The sequence below is a fragment of the Oncorhynchus clarkii genome, chromosome 2 (genome assembly GCF_045791955.1).
Source record: "Oncorhynchus clarkii lewisi isolate Uvic-CL-2024 chromosome 2, UVic_Ocla_1.0, whole genome shotgun sequence".
In the NCBI taxonomy this organism is placed as follows: domain Eukaryota; kingdom Metazoa; phylum Chordata; class Actinopteri; order Salmoniformes; family Salmonidae; genus Oncorhynchus; species Oncorhynchus clarkii.
This window is the reverse complement of record NC_092148.1, coordinates 15,109,223-15,124,742: the sequence shown is the minus strand read 5'-3', so window position 1 is coordinate 15,124,742 and position 15,520 is coordinate 15,109,223. Positions and strand designations below refer to the sequence as shown.

General features: G+C 44.9%; 1 protein-coding gene across 1 annotated transcript in view; it reads right to left on the bottom strand.

Annotated features, from left to right (window-relative positions):
- LOC139419179 (hemicentin-1-like) overlaps positions 1–15,520 on the bottom strand; it is a 117,541-nt gene that overhangs the window by 35,600 nt on the left and 66,421 nt on the right. The gene's annotated exons all lie outside the window — the stretch shown is intronic.

Here is a 15,520-nt window from a genome sequence, read left to right as displayed (position 1 = left end):
ACAGTCGTAAAGAGGGCACGACAAAGCCTAGGACCATGCCCCAGGACTACCTGACATGATGACTCCTTGCTGTCCCCAGTCCACCTGACCGTGCTGCTGCTCCAGTTTCAACTGTTCTGCCTTATTATTATTCGACCATGCTGGTCATTTATGAACATTTGAACATCTTGGCCATGTTCTGTTATAATCTCCACCCGGCACAGCCAGAAGAGGACTTGCCACCCCACATAGCCTGGTTCCTCTCTAGGTTTCTTCCTAGGTTTTGGCCTTTCTAGGGAGTTTTTCCTAGCCACCGTGCTTCTACACCTGCATTGCTTGCTGTTTGGGGTTTTAGGCTGGGTTTCTGTACAGCACTTTGAGATATCAGCTGATGTACGAAGGGCTATATAAATACATTTGATTTGATTTTTGATTTGATTTATTCCCACTCAGGAGACTGAAAAGATCCTCAAAAGGTTCTACAGCTATACAATCAAGAGCATCCTGACTGGTTACATCACTGCCTGGTATGGCAACAGCTTGGCCTCTGACCCCAAGGCACTACAGAGGGTAGTGCATATGGACCAGTACATCACTGGGGCCAAGCTTCCTGCCATCCAGGACCTCTAAACCAGGCGATGTCAGAGGAAGGCCATAAAAACTGTCAAAGACTCCATCCACCTTAGTCATAGACTGTACTCTCTGCTACAGCACAGCAAGCGGTACCGGAGCGCCAAGTCTAGGTCCAAAAGGCTTCTTAACAGCTTCTACACCGAAGCCATTATACACGCCTCAACCATCTTGTATAGAGATTCCAGGTTGCTAAAACATTTTGTTTTTATTTCCTTGTTACCTTACTCAAAGAGTAGGCTGGTTTAAATGAAAGTGTGTACTCTAGAACGTATTGGGAGAGTTCAGATTTGTGTAAAATGCCTTCCTCTCTTTCCTCATCCGTTCATGACCGCTACTGATACCAAACTTGTCCTGATGCCCCAAAACAGAATGTTTCAGTTGACGACCATCAATAGTTGATTATATTGAATCATGTGTGTTAGAGTTGGGCTGGAACAAAAGCCTACACACTACCCTGTAGTCAACCCCTGTGGTTTTTGTATGATATCCCCCTGGTTAACTGGGTCACTGGAGTTCTTTACTGATCAAGATCCCTGACCTCTTGGCAATACTGTGGTAGTCAGTGACAAAACTTACTGGACGTTACCGTCACTGTAATCTAGTTCCCCTGCTGTGCCCAGTAGCCCGGGGACGAGGTTACCGTCAATGTAATCTAGTTCCCCTGCTGTGCCCAGTAACCCGGGGACGAGGTTACCGTCACTGTAATCTAGTTCCCCTGCTGTGCCCAGTAACCCGGGGACGAGGTTACCGTCACTGTAATCTAGTTCCCCTGCTGTGTGCAGTAACCCGGGGACGAGGTTACCGTCACTGTAATCTAGTTCCCCTGCTGTGCCCAGTAGCCCGGGGACGAGGTTACCGTCACTGTAATCTAGTTCCCCTGCTGTGCCCAGTAGCCCGGGGACGAGGTTACCGTCACTGTAATCTAGTTCCCCTGCGGTGCCCAGTAGCCCGGGGATGAGGTTACCGTCACTGTAATCTAGTTCCCCTGCTGTGCCCAGTAGCGCGGGGATGAGGTTACCGTCACTGTAATCTAGTTCCCCTGCTGTGCCCAGTAGCCCGGGGACGAGGTTACCGTCACTGTGATCTAGTTCCCCTGCTGTGCCCAGTAGCCCGGGGATGAGGTTACCGTCACTGTAATCTAGTTCCCCTGCTGTGCCCAGTAGCCCGGGGACGAGGTTACCGTCACTGTGATCTAGTTCCCCTGCTGTGCCCAGTAGCCCGGGGACGAGGTTACCGTCACTGTAATCTAGTTCCCCTGCTGTGCCCAGTAGCCCGTGGACGAGGTTACCGTCACTGTAATCTAGTTCCCCTGCTGTGCCCAGTAGCCCGGGGACGAGGTTACCGTCACTGTAATCTAGTTCCCCTGCTGTGCCCAGTAGCCCGGGGACGAGGTTACCGTCAATGTAATCTAGTTCCCCTGCTGTGCCCAGTAGCCCGGGGACGAGGTTACCGTCACTGTAATCTAGTTCCCCTGCTGTGCCCAGTAGCCCGGGGACGAGGTTACCGTCACTGTAATCTAGTTCCCCTGCTGTGCCCAGTAGCCCGGGGACGAGGTTACCGTCACTGTGATCTAGTTCCCCTGATGTGCCCAGTAGCCCGGGGATGAGGTTACCGTCACTGTAATCTAGTTCCCCTGCTGTGCCCAGTAGCCCGGGGACGAGGTTACCGTCACTGTAATCTAGTTCCCCTGCTGTGCCCAGTAGCCCGGGGACGAGGTTACCGTCACTGTAATCTAGTTCCCCTGCTGTGCCCAGTAGCCCGGGGACGAGGTTACCGTCAATGTAAAGGAGTGCAAGGTGTGTCTGAGCTGATGTGTTTGCAGGTGTGACCAGGAGCCACCAGGGGGTGATCAGGTTGCAGTATGTTCTATGACCTACTGTTTTACCTGACTACACCATGGACTGCACCAAAGATGTTCTATTATATTGACAACACAGTCGAGTAACCGTTGTAACAATGGAAATACATGTCCTCAAAGATGGAAGGCAGGCGGGAGAAGGCGAGATCAGGTGGGAACATTCTAGCCAATGAGAAGGCAAATGCAAGTGTGAACGGGAGTGAAGAATCCAAAATACCACGTATGTCCACTTATATCAGTGCATTCTTAACAATCTAACATTACAAAACTTCTATTCAGTTTTGTACCACTCTTTCTGTAGCCACCCAAAATATTTGGACACCTTTATAGCCTCATTAGTACAGGGAGGGTTATGTTGACATACTGTAACGTCCTGGATTTCAACATCTGACTCACAAAATGATATTTATTCAAACATTCTTCATTCTTTATACACGTCTCAGTCATCGTGTGCTGAGAAACATTGACTAGAGATTTCAGGTAGTTAATAGATGATGTGTTTATTGTTTCCCTGTTTCCTTATAGAGTGGGCTGGTTTAAATGATGACTTCAACACTACTATGTGAGTTCAGACTTGTGTAAAATGCCTTCCTCTCTTTCCTCATCCATTCATGACTGCTACGGCTACTGTAGCCAACCCCGGTGGTTTGTGTATGACATCCCTGTGGTTAACTGGGTCGAAGTCAAGTTCCCTGACCTCTTAGCATAGCTGTGTTAATCAGCGACTAAAATGACTGGAAGTTACCGTCACTGTAATCTCGTTCCGCAGTAACCTGTGAATGATGTTACCATCACCGGGTTAAAGGTTAAAGGGATTGACTTATTGTATGTCGTCCCTTTAGCTAAAGAGCACCATCTTATTTAATACTGGTTGTTGCATTCAGAAGAGAACAACATTAAATACAGCATCCTCAACTTAAAAAAAATATCAATATCACCAGAGGGCACAGACATGATTCAGCAACTGGCGATGAACCAAAACTAAACAGGTTGCTATGCCAGTCCAGTCTTCATGGTCCTCATAAATATGACTCCAAAGAGTAAAGGTTGACATGTAAAGCAGCAGGTGGAATGGAAATGGGACTAGGTCCGGACCAACACAATACATGTTGCAATTTACCAGCACATTGTAAAAGGGTTGCAATGCTGCATTATTCCTGGCAGTGACCCTTGTTTACACAACATTTGCCTTTTATGGGCTTTGCATGGTATCATCCATAAACCTCTTCCTCCCTCCTCTCTCTCTCTCACTCTCCCTCCCTCTGTTTCTCTCTCTCTCTTCTTTAGGATAGCATGAATACAACTTGAGTTATTGAGGGGAACTTAGAACTTCTTCAGCATTTGATGCTAATCATTTCTTAACTACACTTTCAGTAACTGCAGTCTTTGGGTTTGATATAAAGGGAACATGTATAGTTGGTCAAGAATGTTGCTTTTGTCTCTTCTCGTGAAAAGCCACAAATAGTTGCACAAACTGTTGTTCACTGCTGGAAACCATGATGCAATTTGACCTTCTGAAAATAAGAAAATAAAAAACAAAAACAGAACTGAACTGAACCAAAAAAATCCACTAATATCCTTGTTTTACATCCTTCATACTGATATACAGTTTGATCCACTGTCTCCAGGTGTGATTCCACAGGTAGAGCACGGTACAGTATGACGGTGTTGCTTATGCTTCCTGTGCCACTGTATTATTGGTTTTAAATATGGAATGAAAGTTAGTTATTTTGTGGAATAATATCCAGTGCTCTAAAATTGGATGAATTGGTATCTCAGGGGAAATTCAAAAGGCTGATTGAGGACCTTTTTACTGAAGAATGTGTTTGTTTTCTATGATTGTGTTTTGCTTTTCGTTATTTATGCAAATATTGATATGAATATTGATGTGAATATTGGTATGCGTATTGATGCCTCATCTGTCAAATAAATCTTGACACAAAATGATCAAAATGAAGGTTAAATAAATACAAAACATACACTGAATTAAAAAAAATAAACACAACATGTGTTGAACATCCCAGAAATGTTCCATGTGCACAAAACGCTTATTTCTCCAAATGTTGTGAACATATTTGTTTACATCCCTGTTAATGAGCATTTCTCCTTTGTCAAGAAAATCCATTGACCTGGCAGGTGGGGCATATCAAGAAGCGGATTAAAAAGCATGATCATTGGAGGTGCACCTTGTGCTGGGGACAATAAAAGGCTACTTTAAAAATGTGCAGTTTTGTCACACAACACAATGCCACAGATGCTTAACGTTTTGAGGGAGGCTGCAATTGGAATGCTGACTGCAGGAATGTCCACCAGAGCTGTTGCCAGATAATTGAATGTTCATTTATCTACCATAAGCTGCCTCCAGTGTCATTTGATAGAATTTGTCAGTATGTCCAACCGGCCTCACAACCACAGACCACGTGTAACCACGTTTTCTTTGTTGTTACTATGTTCAACATTGTAGAATAATAGTGAAGACAGCACAACTATGAAATAACACATGGAATCATGTAGTCACCAAAAAAGTGTTAAACAAATAAAGATATATTTTATATTTGACATTCTTCAAATAGCCACCCTTTGCCTTGATGACAGCTTTGCACACCTTTGGCATTCTCTCAACCAGCTTCATGGAGTAGTCACCTGGAATGCATTTCAATTAACAGGTGTGCCTTGTTAAAAGTTACATTGTCAAATTTCTTTCCTTCTTAATGTGTTTGAGCCAGTCAGTTGTGTTGTGACGAGGTAGGGGTGTAAACAGAAGATAGCCCTATTTGGTAAAAGACCAAGTCCATATTATCGCAAGAACAGCTCAAATAAGCAAAGAGAAATGACAGTCCACCATTACCTTAAGACGTGAAGGTCAGTCAATACGGAACATTTCAAGAACTTAGAAAGTATCTTCAAGTGCAGTTGTAAAAACCATCAAGCACTATGATGAAACTGGCTCACATGAGGACCGCCACAGGAATGGAAGAGCCAGAGTTACCTCTGCTGCAGAGGATAAGTTCATTAGAGTTACCAGCCTCAGAAATTGCAGCCCAAATAAATACTTTACAGAGTTCAAGTAACAGACACATCTCAACATCAACTGTTCAGAGGAGACTGTGTGAATCAGGCCTTCATGGTCGATTTGCTGCAAAGAAATCACAACTCAGGGACAACAATAATAAGAAGAGATTGCTTGGGCCAAGGAACACGAGCAATGGACATTAGACCGGTGGAAATTTGTCCTTTGTTCTGTTATGTACCATTTTTTTATTTTTGGTTCCAACTGCTGTGTCTTTGTGAGACGTGGTGTGGTGAACAGATGATCTTTGTATGTGTATTTTCCATGGTGAAGCATGGAGGAGGAGGTGATATGCTGTGGGGGTTCTTTAATGGTGACACTGTCTGTGATTTATTTAGAATGCAAGGCACACTTAACCTGCATGCCTACCACAGCATTCTACAGCGATACGCCATCCCATCTTGTTTGGGCTTAGTGGGACTATCATTTATTTTTCAACAGGACAATAAGAGAAGGAGAGTGAAGGAGTGCTGCACACAATCCCCCCACCTCAACCAAATTGAGATGGTTTGGGATGAGTCAGACCGCAGAGTGAAGGAAAAGAAGCCAACTAGACTGTTGCAAAAGCATTCCAGGTATATCTGGTTGAGAGAATGCCAAGTGTGCAAAGCTGTCATCAAGGCAAATGGTGGCTATTTGAAGAATATCAAATATAAAATACATTTTGATTTGTTTAACACTTTTTTGGTTACTATATGATTACATATGTGTTATTTCATAGTTTTGATGTCTTCACTATTATTCTACAATGTAGAAAATGGTTTGGGAATCTCCTGAACAATACCAGTGTCTACATACGTGAAAACGGCCCATTTCTAAGTTTTGTAGAAAAATATATATAGCTAAAAAGTTCTACCCAATGATTATCCTCAAACAATGATTTTCAAACATTGTGAAATTTGAGGAGACGTGAGAGCAAGAAAATGACCCTCCCCCTGGCCAGAAACTGTTTGTAGGTTTTGAAAATCCCTGGTATGATCCTTGGTATGGCCATCTTAAAACATACCATCTGTCAGTTTAGTAGAAACCCATCACCCCGCCTGTCACACAGAACCAGTTATATCTTTCGTATTTTTTTCGGTTGAGTTTCAGGAGATTCAATTGCAACCAAATGACCACATTAGCGCTCATGGCACTTGACAGAAATACATTTGTCGTCGCTGAGTAGCCAAGGCAACAGTCTGTTGTAAATACTTGACAAGATAAGGTGTGTGTGCAAGCTCAATATAATATTCTCTTCCTGGTGCAAAGTCCCTCAGCCTTACAGTAAAAAGGCCACGCATACTGCCCCAGGTTATAAACCTGGTTAAATGTCAGACTGTGGATTAGCAGAAACAATGCCAAGATATACAACGTTGGCTACCATAAGCTTGGCTCTGGTGCCGTTTAAACTATTACTGTATATTATCTTATAGTTATTTTATAACTACTATACTACTACTATATGACCCATCTTCTTCTACATTGTGTGATGAGATATTTATATGTGATGATCATTATAGTCTTATACAACGATAGTATCTACTATACTGATCATGATATCTGATAGACAGACAAGATATGTCACCCAATGTGCAGCTCTTTCTACATGAAATGGCCACATCAAAATAACAAAAGCAGCTCAGTCGCTTATCTGTGCACCTGCATGATGTCCATACCATAAACAAGGGACATATTATACATTGGTATTACATTCATCTGAGTTAAACAAATGTGCTATCAAAGCTGAGAAAACAGAAATGCATGACATTTAAATGCATGACATGACAGTACATAGTACCTGGTTTCCTTTCCCCCTCCATTAGCAGAATGTGTATATGCTGGGATGACACACAAACAGCAGTTAGAGATGGGACTGTATTTTACAGTACTGTAGGTTTTACAATCATGTCACAATAATCAACTTGGTCCATACTTACACCTTCAATCAAATCATTGCCTTAGATTACAGGCATTGGTAGGTTAATTTGTATTTTGTGTGTCTGTAGAAGAGTATGGTAAGCAGGAGCAGAGAGATAGGTTTGTTTTCCCAAAATATTTCCAGATCTGGGCACTAGATAAATGGAGATTCATTTACTATTTGATAGTAGTAGTACACAGTGCAGAAATAGATTTAGACCAAAGGTCATCAAGTTCTCTTTCCTGGGCCTCCTGAGAGGCGCAGTGGTTCCATGGAACTGCATCGCAGTGCTAGCTGTGCCACTAGAGATTCTGGGTTCGAGTCCAGGCTCTGTCGCAGATGGCTGCGACCGGGAGTGTCAGGGTATGCGTGAAGGGCTGTGGGAAGTCAGGAGCAGGAGAGCAGATAGTTGGTAGTAACACGGAGCCATTTATTTGGCGAACCTAAAGCACACGGCACAAACGAACGCGAAATACAAAATACGGGTTAAACATAACCCAGCGCAACCAGCCTAAACTGAGCATACATAAACACAGATAAACAATACCACACAAAGACATGGAGGAAACAGAGGGTTAAACACACAACACATAATAAGGGAAATGAGAACCAGGTGTGTGGAAAAACGAGACAAAACAAATGGAAAATGAAAAATGGATCGGCGATGGCTAGAAGACCGTCGACGTCGACCGCCGAACACCACCCGAACAAGGAGAGGCATCGACTTCGACAGAAGTCGTGACAGTACCCCCCCCCCCCCCTCCCCCAACGCGCGGCTCCAGCAGCACGTTGACACCGGCATCGGGGACGACCCGGAGGACGAGGCGCAGGGCGATCCGGGTGGAGACGGTGGATCTCTCGTAGCAGAGAAGGATCCAACACGTCCTCCACCGGAACTCAGCATCTCTCCTCTGGACCATACCCCTCCCAGTCCACGAGGTACTGAAGGCCCCACGCCCGACATCTCGAATTCAGTACGGAATGCACGGAGTACGCCGGGGCCCCCTTGATGTCCAGAGGGGGCGGAGGAACCTCCCGCACCTCAGACTCCTGGAGCGAGCCACCACCGGCCTGAGGAGGGACACATGGAACGAGGGGTTAATGTGGTAATCGGGTGGAAGCTGTAACCTATAACATTCCTCGTTGACTCTCCTCAGGACTTTAAATGGCCCCACAAACCACAGACCCAGCTACCGGTAGGGCAGGTGGAGGGGCAGGTGGAGGGTCGAGAGCCAGACCCGGTTCCCCGGTGCGAACACTGGGGTCTCACTGCGGTGACGGTCTGCGCCCACTTTCTGGCGCAGCACGGCGGACAAGGTGGACATGGGCGGCGTCCCATGTTTCCTCCGCACGCCGGAACCCATCGTCCACCGCAGGAACCTCGGTCTGACTCTGATGCCAAGAAGCCAGAACCGGCTGATACCCCAATACACACTGAAAGGGGGTGAGGTTAGTGGAGGAGTGGCAGAGCGAGTTCTGGGCCATCCCTGCCCAGGGAATGAACGCTGCCTACTCCCCCGGCCGGTCCTAGCAGTAGTACCTCAGAAACCAACCCACATCCTGGTTTACTCTCTTCACCTGCCCGTTACTCTCGGGGTGAAAACCTGAGTTAAGGCTGACCGAGACCCCCAGACGTTCCATGAACGCCTTCCAGACCCTTGAAGTGAACTGGGGACCTCGATCAGACACTATAGCCTCAGGCACCCCGTAGTGCCGGAAGACGTGCGTAAACAAGGCCTCCGCAGTCTGTAGGGCCTTAGGGAGATCGGGCAGAGGGAGGAGACGGCAGGACTTATCCACAACGACAAGAAATTATCCACAACGACCAGGATCGTGGTGTTTCCCTGTGATGGGGGAAGATCGGTCAGGAAATCGATCGACAAGTGTGACCATGGCCGCTGTGGAATGGGTAAGGGGTGTAACTTACCTCTGGGTACGTGCCTAGGAGCCTTACACTGGGCACACCGAGCAGGAGGAAACATAAACCCTCACGTCCTTAGCCAAAGTGGGCCACCAGTACTCCGCTCAGACAGCGCACTGTCCGACCGATGTGTGGGCCCAATAGATCAGCCGGTCACGGACAGCAGACGGAACGTACAGACGCCCAGCGGGACAATCGAGGGGAGCGGGCTCTGTACGCAATGCCTGCTCAATGTCCGCGTCCAGCTCCCACACTACCGGCGTCACCAGGCAGGAGGCCTGGTATGGGAGTGTGATCCATGGGCCGCTCCTCTGTGTAATACAGCCGGGACAGTGTGTCTGCCTTCACGTTCTGGAAACCTGGTCTGTAAGAAAGGGTGAAAACAAAACGGGTGAAAAACATGGCCCACCTTGCCTGGCGCGGGTTCAGTCTCCTCGCCGCCCGGATGTACTCCAGATTGCAGTGGTCAGTCCAGATGAGAGAGCACAGCTCCTATCCCAACCTCGGATGCATCCACCTCCGCTATGAATGCTAAAGAGGGATCCGGATGAGTCAGCACGGGAGCCAAGGGGTAAAAAAAGCCCTCAGGCGACTAAAAGTCCTGTCCGCCTCAGCTGTCCACTGCAAGAACACCGGGCCCCCCTTCAGCAGTGAGGTAATGGGAGCCGCTACCTGACCAAAACCTTGGATAAACCTCCAGTAGTAGTTGGCAAACCCTAAGAACCGCTGCACCTCCTTTACTGTGGTGGGAGTCGGCCAATTACTCACGGCTGCAATGCGGTCACTCTCCATCTCCACCGCATTGCGTCCAACAACAACATTGACGAATACTCTAATTCGATGAGCGAGTGCATCGGTGATGTCGTACCCACAGCAACGATTAAAACATTCCCAAACTAGAAACTGCGGATTGATGGCAGCATTCGCGCGAAACTGAAAGCGCGAACCACTGCTTTTAACCAGGGCAAGATCACCGGAAACATGACCGAATACAAACAGTGTAGCTATTCCCTCCGCAAGGCAATCAAACAAGCTAAGCGTCAGTATATAGACAAAGTAGAGTTGCAATTCAACGGCTCAGACACAAGAGGTATGTGACAGGGTCTACAGTCAATCACGGATTACAAAAAGAAAACCAGCCCCGTCGCGGACCAGGATGTCTTGCTCCCAGACAGACTAAATAACTTCTTTGCTCGCTTTGAGGACAATACAGTGCCACTGACACGGCCCGCTACCAAAACCTGCAGACTCTCCTACACTGCAGCCAACGTGAGTAAAACATTTAAACGTGTTAAGGCTGCAGGCCCAGACAGCATCCCCAGCCGCGTTCTCAGAGCATGCGCAGACCAGCTGGCTGGTGTGTTTACGGACATATTCAATCAATCCTCATCCCAGTCTGCTGTTTCCACATGCTTCAAGAGGGCCACCATTGTTCCTGTTCCAAAGAAAGCTAACGTAACTGAGCTAAACAACTACCGCCCTGTAGCACTCACTTCCGTCATCATGAAGTGCTTTGAGAGGCTAGTCAAGGACCATATAAACTCCACCCTACCTGACACCCTAGACCCACTCCAATTTGCTTACCGCCCCTATAGGTCCACAGACAACGCAATCGCAACCACACTGCACACTGCCCTAACCCATATGGACAAGAGGAATACCTATGTGAGAATGCTGTTCGTCGACTACACCTCAGCATTTAACCCCATAGTACCCTCCAAACTCATCATCAAGCTCCAGTAGTTTCAGCCACAGGTCAAAGAGACACAGATACAGATACAGTAAATCAAACGGGTCAGGGGGACATCCCACAAACCTTATATTTTTCCCCTTTCTTGCTGTTTATGGTTGTGGTTTCCCCTCAGTGGGTTGTGACTAGTAATTGACCATATAGCACATTGGAGTGACATTTAGAACTACTCCTTCAGATACTATTGAACATGTGGTGTTGTCCAACGTACACGTACTGCATATTAATCTGTTATACACTCCTTCTAATAAGAACTTAGCAACAACCAAATAAGACTTAATTTGTTTACTTACAGTATCTGAAATAACTGGCAACTCTTTGGGGCAGCAGGTAGCCTAGTGGTCAGAGTGTTGGGCCAGTAACTGAAAGGTTGCTGGATTGAATTCCAGAGCTGACAAGGTAAAACAATCTGTTGTTCTACCCCTGAACAAGGCACTTAACCCACTGTTCCCTGGTAGGGTGTCACTGTAAACTCAGCAAAAAAAGAAACGTCCTCCCACTGTCTCAACTTAATTTATTTTCAGCAAACTTAACATGCCTAAATATTTGTATGAACATAACAAGACTCAACAACTGAGACATAAACTGAACAAGTTCCACAGACATGTGACTAACAGAAATTGAATAATTGGTCCTGAACAAAGGGGGGGTCAAAATCAAAGGTAAGTCAGCATCTGGTGTGGCCACCATCTGCATTAAGTACTGCAGTGCATATCCTCCTCATGGACTGCACCAGATTTGCCAGTTCCTGCTGTGAGATGTTACCCCACTCTTCCACCAAGGCACCTGCAAGTTCCCAGACATTTCTGGGGGGAATGGCCCTAGCCCTCACCCTCCAATCCAACAGGTCCCAGACATGCTCAATGGGATTGAGATCCGGGCTCATCGCTGGCCATGGCAGAACACTGCCATTCCTGTATTGCAGGAAATCGCGCACAGAACGAGCAGTATGGCTGGTGGCATTGTAATTCTCGAGGGTCATGTCAGGATGAGCCTGCAGGAAGGGTACCATATGAGGGAGGGATTGCCTGCAATGACATCAAGCTCAGTTTGATGATGCTGTGACACACCGCCCCAGACCATGACGGACCCTCCACCTCCAAATCGATCCCGCTCCAGAGTACAGGCCTCGGTGTAACGCTCATTGCTTTGACGATAAATGCGAATCCGACCATCACCCCTGGTGAGACACAACCACGACTCATCAGTGAAGAGCACTTTTTGCCAGTCCTGTCTGGTCCAGCAATGGTGGGTTTGTGCCCATATGCGACGTTGTTACCGGTGATGTCTGGTGAGGCCTACAGGCCTACAAGCCCTCAGTCCAGCCTCTCTCAGCCTATTGCGGACAGACTGAGCAATGATGGAGGGATTGTGCGTTGCTGGTGTAACTTGGGCAGTTGTTGTTGTCATCCTGTACCTGTCCCGCAGGTGTGATGTTCGGATGTACCGATCCTGTGCAAGTGTTGTTACATGTGCTCTGCCACTGCGAGGACAATCAGCTGTCCATCCTGTCTCCCTGTAGCGCTGTCTTAGGCATCTCACAGTACGGACATTGCAATTTATTGCCCTGACCACATCTGCAGTCCTCATGCCTCCTTGCAGCATGCCTAAGGCATGTTCACACAGATGAGCAGGGACCCTGGGAAGATTTCCTTTGGTGTTTTTCAGAGTCAGTTGAAAGGCCTCTTTAGTGTCCTAAGTTTTCACAACTGTGACATTAGCTGTTAGTGTCTTAACGACCGTTCCACAGGTGCATGTTCATTAATTGCTTATGGATTGTTGTGGGAAACCTTTTATAATGAAGATCTGTGAAGATATTTGGATTTTTACAAATTATCTTTGAAAGACAGGGTCCTGAAAAGGGGACATTTCTTTTTTTGCTGAGTGTAAATACGAATGTGTTCTTAAAACCTCTTAAAGAGACTGCGAATTTTCTCAGCTTTTTGTTAAAAATCGCGCAAAATTTCAACGTCCTGCTACTCATGCCAGGAATATAGTATATGCATATGATTAGTATGTGTGGATAGAAAACACTCTGAAGTTTATAAAAGTGGTTAAATCATGTCTGTGACTATAACAGAATGTGTGTAGGAGGCAAAATCCCAAGGAAAACTGTTCACAAAAAACACAAAAAAAATATCCCTCCGCCAGTCTCTGTATTGTCTATGGCAAGGGAAAATAGATAGCGTCCAGGTTACAGTTCCTACAGCTTCCACACGATGTCGCCAGTACTGGCAATTGGGTTGAAGTTTATCCTTGGTTAAATGAGAAATAGGCACTTCCTGTCGTCGAGTACACCGGAGGAAGTTATGAAAGGGAGAATATGGACCATGATTTCAAGACTCACTGCTATTGAATACAGATCGCCCCGTGATCAATTTGATCGATTATTAATGTTTACTAATACCTAAAGTTGGATTACAAAAGTAGTTTGAAGTGTTTTGTCAAAGTTTATAGGCAACTTTTTTAATTTTAAAAAATGACGTTGCGTTTTGGAACGGTGCTTTTTCATGGATCAGACGGGTTTCATAAATGGACATTTTGGGTATACATGGATGGATTTAATCTAAAAAAAGACCCAATTGTGATGTTTATGGGACATATAGGAGTGCCAACAAAGAAGCTCGTCAAAGGTAATGAATGTTTTATATTTTATTTCTGCGTTTTGTGTAGCGCTGGCTAAGCTGAGTTGTATCGAGTACTATTAGTTGTCACTATGAAATTTCCGCTGATGTTGATCACTGTACAGGGACAGCAGCCATAAAAGGCTGACTTGCCTAGTCAAAGAAAGGTAAACATTTTTAAAAGTTTGATCAACACGCATAGCTATTGAAAAGCTAACCCAATAAATTGAACTCATAGACACCAATCGTACAGAGCAAGGATATTTTTGTATATTGCTGCCTTTTTGGTAAAAGAGATGTGTCATCTCAACGGCATCACGTCTATGAATAAAGGATTAAATGGATAAAAAATATTTATTTGAGATTCTGTTAAATGAAGAGTTACATGAGGTTGATGAGACAGTGTTATATCAGTACATCTGGTGTGTTTTGCAGGCCCTGAATGGAGAAAGCACTAAAACTGAATTATATTTGCATAATTCCGTTTTTCCAATCGATTCAATGAGCTTTGATAGTGCAATAATAAATAAACAAACAAACACTCTGCTATGGTGACAACCTGTATAATGAGTCTCAACATAGATATGGACAAAAATGCAAACACTAACTACATTAGCATTTTGTCTCCCTTTCAAAATCGTTAATATGCTCTTTCCCCTGAATCTGTCACACATCCAACCTTTTAGTTGCATTCTGTAATACTCAATGTCAAACGTGATGTACCGTATAACTGCATCTTTGTGCTTCAGAGGCAGATGTGTATTCACTTTACTAATGTATGTAAAACATATCCAAACTCATGCGAGAGAGAAAGAAGTAATAGAGAAAGAGTGGACATGTGCCCGTGTATATTCAACGAGGAAGTTCCACTGTTAAAGGGCAATTCCCAGTTGTGGAAAAAGTACTCATTTGTCATACTTGAGTAAAAGTAAAGATAGAAAATGACTCAAGTACCAGTACGGTACTACTTGGGTAAAAGTATAAAAGTATTTGGTTGTAAATATACATAAGTATCAAAAGCAAAAGTATAGTATTCCTTATATTAAACAAATCAGACGGCACAATTGTCTTGTTTTTTAAATTGATGGACAGTCAGGTGCACACTTCAACACTCAGACACCATTTACAAATTATGCGTTTGTGTTTAGTGAGTCCGCCAGATCAGAGGCAGTAGGGATGACCAGGGATGTTCTCTTGATATGTGTGTGAATTGGAGCATTTTCCTGTCCTGCTAAGCATTCAAAATGTAACGAGTACTTTTGGGTGTCAGGGGAAATATATGGAGTAAAAAGTACATCATTTTCTTTAGGAGTGTATTGAAGTAAAAATAAAAGTTGTCAAAAATATGAATACTAAAGTACAGATACTCAAAAAACGACTTAAGTAGTACTTTAAAGTACTTTTACATAAGTACTTAACACAACTGTCAATTCTAACACTTTTCAACATCATTTTACATTTCACATTTTTGTAATTTAGCAGACACTCTTATCCTGAACGACTTGAGAGCATACATTTTCATATATTTTCATTTCATTATCTCCAGCACGATACCAGTGTCTACATATGTGAAAACTGCACAATTTTATCGCTTTTATAAACAAATATATAAAGTTCTACTCAATGAAATCCTCAAACATAGATTTTCGTGCACTGTGAAATTTGTAGTGACGTGGGGAGAAAGAAAATGCCCTCCCTCTGGCTAAAAACTGATTGCAGATTTTGAAAATCACTGTTTTTCTTTATCCTACCCAGTGATTTCATAGAAATGTGCTGTTTTCACAT